Source organism: Arachis hypogaea, chromosome 16, assembly GCF_003086295.3.
Source record: "Arachis hypogaea cultivar Tifrunner chromosome 16, arahy.Tifrunner.gnm2.J5K5, whole genome shotgun sequence".
In the NCBI taxonomy this organism is placed as follows: Eukaryota; Viridiplantae; Streptophyta; class Magnoliopsida; order Fabales; family Fabaceae; genus Arachis; species Arachis hypogaea.
This window is the reverse complement of record NC_092051.1, coordinates 90,274,750-90,284,103: the sequence shown is the minus strand read 5'-3', so window position 1 is coordinate 90,284,103 and position 9,354 is coordinate 90,274,750. Positions and strand designations below refer to the sequence as shown.

The following is a 9,354-nucleotide window of genomic DNA, read 5'->3' as shown; positions in this document are numbered from 1 at the left end:
TCTTGAACACAGCTTCTTTATGAGTCTTGGCCGTGGCCCTAAGCACTTTGTTTTCCAGTATTACCACCGGATACATAAATGCCACAGACACATAATTGGGTGAACCTTTTCAGATTGTGACTCAGCTTTGCTAAAGTCCCCAATTAGAGGTGTCCAGGGTTCTTAAGCACACTCTTTGTTTTTGCTTTGGACCTTGACTTTAACCGCTCAGTCTCAAGTTTTCACTTGACACCTACACGCCACAAGCACATGGTTAGGGACAGCTTGGTTTAGCCGCTTAGACCAGGATTTTATTTCTTTAGGCCCTCCTATCCACTGATGCTCAAAGCCTTGGGATCCTTTTTATTTGCCCTTGCCTTTTGGTTTTAAGGGTTATTGGCTTTTTCTGCTTGCTTTTTCTTTTTCTTTTTTTTTATATTTTTTTTTCGCCTACTTTTTTTTTTCTTTTTTTTTCCTGCAAGCTTTGTTCTTTGTTGCTTTTTCTTGCTTCAAGAATCATTTTTATGATTTTTCAGATTATCAAATAACATGTCTCCTAGTCATTATTCTTTCAAGAGCCAACATATTTAACATTCTTAAACAACAACTTCAAAAGACATATGCACTGTTCAAGCATACATTCAGAAAACAAGAAGCATTATCACCACATCAATATAATTAAACTAAGTTCAAGGATAAATTCGAAACTCATGTACTTCTTGTTCTTTTGAATTAAAACATTTTTTTTTAAGAGAGGTGATGGATTCATAGGACATTCATAACTTTAAGACAGAGTTACTAACTACTAATGATCATGTAATGAAGACACAAACATAGATAAGCACATAACATAGAAAATGAAAAACAGAGAAAGTAAGAACAAGGAATGAGTCCACCTTAGTGATGTCCTTGAGCTCTTCTATGTCTCTTCCTTGCCTTGGCTGCTCCTCCTTCATTGCTTTTAGATCTTCTCTGATTTCATGAAGGATGATGGAGTGCTCTTGATGTTCCACCCTTAGTTGCTTCCAATAATTGTGTGGAAGAAAATGTATCCCCTGAGGTATCTCAGGGATCTCTTGATTTGCAGTCAAATGTTCTACCACTGAGCTATAGACCCTTGATGGAAGCTTTTGTCTTCCCTTTCCTCTTTCTAGAGGTTTCTCTGGCCTTAGGTGCCATCAATGGTTATGGAAAAAAGCAAAAAAGCTATGCTTTTACCACACCAAACTTAGAATATTGCTCGCCCTCGACCAAAAGAAGAAGGAATAGAAGAATAAGAAGAAGATATGGAGGAGATGGATGGGAGTGTGTATTCGGCCATATGGGTGGGATTGGGTGGGAGAGAGATGTTGAATTTTTGAAGGTAGTGGGTGTATGGATGTGAGTGGTAAATGGAAAAAAAGAAGGGATGATCATGAATGGAAAGAGAGATGATGAGGTAGGTGGGGATCCTGTGGGGTCCACAGATCCTGAGATGATCCTGTGGGGTCCACAGATCCTGAGGTGTCAAGGCATTTACATCCCTGCACCAATTTAGGCATGTAAAATGCCCTTGCACACAACTCTGGGCGTTCAGCGCCAGGTTGGTGCCCATTTTGGGCGTTCAACGCCCCTTTGCTGCCATTTCTGGCGTTGAACGCCAGAACCATGCTTGTTCTGGGCGTTCAGCGCCAGGATGCTCCCATTCTGGGCGTTCAGCGCCAGAACTATGCTCTGTTCTGGCGTTTGAACGCCAGACAGATGCTCCTCCAGGGTGTGATTTTTCTTCTGCTGTTTTTTATTCCGTTTTCAATTTTTATATTTATTTTGTAACTCCACATGATCATGAACCTAAGAAAACATAAAAACAATAAAAATAAGAATTAGATAAACATTGGGTTGCCTCCCAACAAGCGCTTCTTTAATGTCAGTAGCTTGACAGTGGGCTCTCATGGAGCCTCACAGATGTGCAGAGCTTTGTTGAGACTCTCCAACACCAAACTTAGAGTTTGGATATGGGAGTTCAACACCAAACTTAGAGTTTGGTTGTGGCCTCCCAACACCAAACTTAGAGTTTGACTGTGGGGCTCTGGTTGACTCTGCTTTGAGAGAAGCTTTTTCTGCTTCCTCTCCATGGTTGCAGAGGGAGATCCTTGAGTTTTGAATACAAGGGAGTTCTCATTCCATTGAAGGACTATTTCACCTCTGTCAACATCAATCACAGCTCTTGCTGTGGCCAGGAAAGGTCTTCCTAGGATGATGGATTCATCCTCTTCCTTTCCAGTATCCAGGACTATGAAATCAGCAGGGATGTAAAGGCCCTCAACCTTTACTAATACATCTTCTACTTGTCCATAAGCCTGTCTTCTTGAGCTGTCTGCCATTTCTAGTGAGATTTTAGCAGCTTGCACCCCATAGATTCCCAGTTTCTCTATTACAGAGAGGGGCATGAGGTTTATTCCTGAACCAAGGTCACACAGAGCCTTAAAGATCATGGTGCCTATGGTACAGGGTATTATGAACTTTCGAGGATCCTGTCTTTTCTGAGGCAATGTCAGTTGATCCAGATCACTTAGTTCATTGATGAACAAGGGAGGTTCAACTTCCCAAGCATCAATGCCAAACAATTTGGCATTCAGCTTCATGATTGCACCAAGAAACTTGGCAGTTTGCTCTTCAGTTACATCCTCATTCTCTTCAGAAGAGGAATACTCATCAGAGCTCATGAAGGGCATAAGGAGGTTCAATGGAATCTCTATGGTCTCTAGATGAGCCTCAGAGTCCTTTGGTTCCCCAGAGGGACGCTCCTTATTGATCACTGGACGTCCCAGGAGGTCTTCCTCCTTGGGATTCGCGTCCTCTCCTCTCCTCAGAGGTTCGGCCATGGCACTTATGTCAATGGCCTTGCACTCTCCTTTTGGGTTCTCTTCTGTATTGCTTGGGAGAGTACTAGGAGGGATTTCAGTGATCCTTTTACTCAGCTGGCCCACTTGTGCTTCCAGATTTCTAATGGAAGACCTTGTTTCATTCATGAAACTTACAGTGGCCTTAGATAGATCAGAGACTAGATTTGCTAAATTAGAAGCATTTTGTTCAGAGTTCTCTGTCTGTTGCTGAGTTGATGATGGAAAAGGTTTGCTATTGCTAAACCTGTTTCTTCCACCATTGTTAAAGCCTTGTTGGGGCTTTTGATCCTTCCATGAGAAATTTGGATGATTTATCCATGTTGAGTTATAGGTGTTTCCATAAGGTTCACCTAAGTAATTTACCTCTGCTATTGCAGGGTTCTCAGGATCATAGGCTTCCTCTTCAGAAGATGCCTCTTGAGTACTGTTGGATGCAGCTTGCATTCCATGCAGACTCTGAGAAATCATATTGACTTGCTGAGTCAATATTTTGTTCTGAGCCAATATGGCATTCAGAGTATCAACCTCAAGAACTCCCTTCTTCATAGGCGTCCCATTGATTACAGGATTCCTTTCAGAAGTGTACATGAACTGGTTATTAGCAACCATGTCAATGAGTTCTTGAGCTTCTGCAGGCGTTTTCTTTAGGTGAATGGATCCACCTGCAGAAGTGTCCAGTGACATCTTTGATAGCTCAGATAGACCATCATAGAATATATCCAGGATGGTCCATTCTGAAAGCATGTCAGAAGGACACTTTTTGGTCAACTGTTTGTATCTTTCCCAAGCTTCATAGAGAGATTCACCTTCTTTCTGTCTGAAGGTTTGAACATCAGCTCTAAGCTTGCTCAGCTTTTGAGGAGGAAAGTACTTGGCTAAGAAAGCCGTGACCAGCTTATCCCAAGAGTTCAGGCTGTCTTTGGGTTGAGAATCCAACCATAATCTAGCTCTGTCTCTTACAGCAAAAGGGAAAAGCATGAGCCTGTAGACTTCAGGATCTACTCTATTAGTCTTAACAGTATCACATATCTGCAAGAATTCAGTTAAGAACTGAAAAGGATCTTCAGATGGAAGTCCATGAAACTTGCAGTTCTGCTGCATCAGAGAAACTAATTGAGGTTTCAGCTCAAAGTTGTTTGCTCCAATGGCAGGAATGGAGATGCTTCTTCCATGTAGATTGGAATTAGGTGCAGTAAAGTCACCAAGCATCTTCCTTACATTATTATTATTTTCGGCTGCCATCTCCTTTTCCTGTTCGAAAATTTCTGAAAGGTTATCTCTGGATTGTTGTATTTTAGCTTCTCTTAATTTTTTCTTCAGAGTCCTTTCAGGTTCTGGATCTGCTTCCACAAGAATGTTCTTATCCTTGCTCCTGCTCATATGACAAAGAAGAAGGCACAGAAAAGTAATAATAATAATAGAGATCCTTTATACCACAGTATAGGGATCCCTGTGTGAGTAAAAGAAGAGGGGGAGACAAAGAATGTAATATAATGGAAGAAACACAACTGTGAGGAGGCTAGAGATGTGAGATGAGATGTTAGGATATGAATGAATTAATAGAATAAGATGGGGGAGGGAAAATTTTTGAAAATTATTTTGAAAAAGAGTTAGTGATTTTTGAAAATAGTTTTTGAAAAATGTTTAGTATTTTTTTCGAAAATTTTTGAAATAAAAAATAAAAATAAAAATAATTAGTTAATTAAAAAGAAATTTTTGAAAAAGAGGGAAGATATTTTCGAAAACTAGAGAGAGAGAGTTAGTTAGGTAGTTTTGAAAAAGTTAAGAAACAAACAAAAAGTTAGTTAGTTAGTTGAAACAAATTTTGAAAACCAATTTTGAAATCAAATTTTGAAAAAGATAAGATAAGAAGATATTTTTGAAAAGATATGATAGAAATTAGTTTTTGAAAAAGATTTGATTTTTAAAATCACAATTAATGACTTGATTCACAAGAAATCACAAGATATGATTCTAGAACTTAAAGTTTGAATCTTTCTTAACAAGTAAGTAACAAACTTCAAATTTTTGAATCAAAACATTAATTGTTTATGTTATTTTCGAAAATTATGATATAAAATAAGAACAAGATTTTTGAAAAATAATTTTGAAATTTTCGAAAATAATTAATAATTTTGAAAAAGATTTGATTTTTGAAAAAGATTTTGAAAAAGATAAGATTTTCAAATTGAAAATTTGATTTGACTCATGAGAAACAACTTGATTTTAAAAATTTTTGAAAAAGTCAATTCAAATTTTCGAATTTGATGAGAGAAACATGGAAAGATATTTTTTTTTTTATTTTTGAATTTTTATGATGAGAGAGAAAAACACAAAAAAGATGCAATGCATGAAATTTTTAGATCAAAACAATGAATGCATGCATGAATGATATGAGTGTCAAGATGAACACCAAGAACACTATGAATGTCAAGATGAACATCATAGACATAATTTTGAAAAATTTTTAATGCAAAGAAAACATGCAAGACACCAAACTTAGAATTCTTTAATGCTTACGCACTAAGAATTCAAGAATGCATATGATAAACATGAAAAGACACAAAACAAAAAATCATCAAGATCAAACAAGAAGACTTACCAAGAGCAACTTGAAGATCCTGAAGAACACTATGAATGCATGATATTTTCGAAAAATGCAAGATGCATATGCAAGTGACACCAAACTTATGATATGACTCAAGACTCAAACAAGAAATAGAAAAATATTTTTGATTTTTATGATTTTCTAATTTTTTTTAGATTTTTTTTTTCGAAAAAATAAATAAAAAAAGAAAAATAAGGATTTCAAAATTTTTAATATGAATTCCAGGAATCTTGCATTCTTAGTCTAAAGCTTCAGTCCAGGAATTAGACATGGCTCACTAGCCAGCCAAGCCTTCAATGAAAGCTCCGGTCCAAAACACTAGACATGGCCAATGGCCAGCCAAGCTTCAGCATGCAACATAAGAGAATATACTGCTCATTACTTATCAAAGTAACTTGCCTCTATGTTGATGGTTTGGAAGCCTCAGTCCAAATGAATTAGACATGGCTTTACAGCCAGCCAGGCTTCACATGCTTCATGAAACACTAGAATTCATTCTTAAAAATTTTGAATAAAAATTTTTGAAAACATTTTTATTTTTTTTCGAAAACAAAGGGAAAATTTTTGAAAGATTTTTTTGAAAAATTTTTGAAAATAAAACTAAAAAGAAAATTACCTAATCTGAGCAACAGGATGAACCGTCAGTTGTCCAAACACGAACAATCCCCGGCAACGGCGCCAAAAACTTGGTGCACGAAATTGTGATCTCCAGGCTCGAACAAATCCTGGTAATGGCTCCAAAGCTTGGTGCTCTGATCTTAATTCATAATTGTCACAACTTCGATACAACTAACCAGCAAGTGCACTGGGTCGTCCAAGTAATACCTTACGTGAGTAAGGGTCGAATCCCACGGAGATTGTTGGTATGAAGCAAGCTATGGTCACCTTGTAAATCTCAGTCAGGCGGATATAAAGTGATAATGGTGTTTTCGAATATTATATAGTAAAATAGGGATAGAGATACTTATGTAAATCATTGGTAGGAATTTTAGATAAGCGAATGGAGATGCTTTCCGTTCCTCTGAACCTCGGCTTTCCTGCTATCTTCATCCAATCAGTCTTACTCCTTTCCATGGCTGGCTTTATGCAAGGGCATCACCGTTGTCAGTGGCTACATCCCCTCCTCTCAGTGAATAATATGCTCACGCACCCTGTCACGGCACGGCTATTCATCTGTCGGTTCTCGATCATGCTGGAATAGGATTCATCCTCCTTTTGCGTCTGTCACTAACGCCCAACAATCGCGAGTTTGAAGCTCGTCACAGTCATTCAATCATTGAATCCTACTCGGAATACCACAGACAAGGTTTAGACTTTCCGGATTCTCTTGAATGCCACCATCATTCTAGCTTACGCCACGAAGATCCTGGTTAGGAGATCTAAGAGATACCCATTCTAGCTTATTTCATGTAGAACAGAAGTGTTTGTCAGGCACGCGTTCATAGGGGAGAAGGATGATGAGCGTCACACATAATCATCACCTTCATCACGTTCTCGGGTGCGAATGGATATCTTAGAAGAGAAATAAGAAGAATTGAATAGAAAACAGTAGTACTTTGCATTAATCTTTGAGGAACAGCAGAGCTCCACACCTTAATCTATGGAGTGTAGAAACTCTACCGTATGAAAAATACATAAGTGAAGGTCCAGGCATGGCTGAGATGGCCAGCCCCTCTGATCTAAGAACCAGGCGTCCAAAGATGATCCTAAGATCCTAAGATGATCCAAAGATGCCTAATACAATAGTAAGAGGTCCTATTTATAATAAACTAGTCACTAGGGTTTACATGAGTAAGTAATTGATGCATAAATCCACTTCCGGGGCCCACTTGGTGTGTGTTTGGGCTGAGCTTAAGTGTAGCACGTGCAGAGGCCATTTGTGGAGTTGAACGCCAGTTTCTGTGCCAGTTTGGGCGTTCAACTCTGGTTCTGGATCCTTTTCTGGCGCTGGACTCCAGATTTGGGCAGAAGGCTGGCATTGAATGCCAGTTTACGTCATCAATTCTTGGCCAAAGTATGGACTATTATATATTTCTGGAAAACCCTGGATGTCTACTTTCCAACGCAATTGGAAGCGCGCCATTTCGAGTTCTGTAGCTCCAGAAAATCCACTTTGAGTGCAGGGAGGTCAGAATCCAACAGCATCAGCAGTCCTTTTTCAACCTCTGAATCTGATTTTTGCTCAAGTCCCTCAATTTCAGCCAGAAAATACCTGAAATCACAGAAAAACACACAAACTCATAGTAAAGTCCAGAAATGTGAATTTAACATAAAAACTAAGGAAAACATCCCTAAAAGTAACTAGATCCTACTAAAAACATACTAAAAACAATGCCAAAAAGCGTATAAATTATCCGCTCATCAGTAAGGTATAGAACCACTCCTTGGCTCTTCCCTCAAGAGAGAAGGGGAAGGCGAACAACCATATAGCCACTTCATCGGATCCCTCCCGCCTAGTAGTCGAGCATACACCATGAAAGTCCTTGAGGTGTCTAATTGGATCTTGGGCGGGAAGTCCATGAAACTTTAGTAAGAGATTGATGAGAGCGGTCTTGAGTTCAAAGTTTGCATTCAAGTTAGGATGAAGCACATGTAGAGGTTGGAGAACAAAATCCGGTGCACCCGCTTCCTTGAGAGTAACTCTCCTTGGAACGGCCATGTTGTCAAAACCTACATCAAAAGAAGAACTATTAGTAGTATCAATAGAAGAGTAATTAGTGCCTTCGTTGGATGATGATGATATGGTTGGTGAATTGGTAAAGACCTTTTCACCTTCCTCAAAGACTAACCGCCTTCGAGCTTGCCTAATATGAAGCAAGGTTCTTTCAATTTCCGAATCAAAGGGTGCTAAGCTCGGATTTGGTAGTGAACGCGTCATACAATGAAAGAGATAAGAAACTCATGACATCAATTGGTATCTAAGCAAAGACTAATCCTAACTAATAATCAAACAAGCAAGCAATCAATTAAGAAAGAAATGCAAATATTCACATATCAACATATTCACACTAACCAATAGAATGGCACACATAAGCAAATCCCCGGCAACGGCGCTATTTTGATAAATGTAAATATCCTTATGCCGGTTAGAAACTAGTGATGAATCCGATCCTAAGTATAGTCTAACCAACACACGAATACCACATCAAACAATTCTAAAATCTATGACCGAGAGTGTTGATCCCGGGTCGTTCTCCCTAGGACTTGCTTTAGAATGCACATCATCGATTAGGAAGGCTTTTATGGTTTTAAGGATTGGTGCAAGAATTCAAACTAGCAAGACAATCAACAATTAATTGGAATAAAAGCCTTGTCCAAGGGTAAGCATTGGAAGTTCCATCATTATAGTTTCCTTCAATTGTGATATGAGTTGAATGTTGCTTCACATAGTTAACCTCCTAATAATGGAAGAAAGTCAAGTGAAAATAACCAACTTGAGTCACAAGTTCTAGTCTCACCCTAGGGAAGTCTAGCTTTAGTGCACTCCAAATCAATTAGCAATTCTCAATTCATAATCTACAATTAATATCCACTATTCAAGTGTCTCCAATAACTCAACCCCTAAGCCAAGTAAGAGAAATCTACTCCATAGCTAAGGTTGTCATTATCACAAGCAACTGGTAGGCAATTATGGAAAACATGATGCAATTGAGAAAAAGAGAATTGAATTAAGGCTATCTAATCCAAACAATCATCAACAATCATACAATTGAATAAAACCTTAATTCATTAATCCAAATTCAAAGTAGCAAAATGAACCAAATCTAGATCTAAGGGATTGAATCAAAAGAACATCAATTGAGAGTAGAAGAGTAGATCTACACTTGTAGCAAGACAAGAAGTCAATTATCAATAGATCTCACCAAGAATTCCAAGGAAACT

General features: G+C 38.3%; 1 non-coding gene across 1 annotated transcript; it reads left to right on the top strand.

Moving 5' to 3' along the window:
- Positions 1-3,602: 3,602 nt before the first annotated feature.
- On the top strand, positions 3,603-3,710 carry LOC112761913 (small nucleolar RNA R71). Its single transcript, XR_003182283.1, has one exon. It is a non-coding gene; the product is annotated as a small nucleolar RNA R71 (small nucleolar RNA).
- The last annotated feature ends 5,644 nt before the right edge of the window (positions 3,711-9,354 follow it).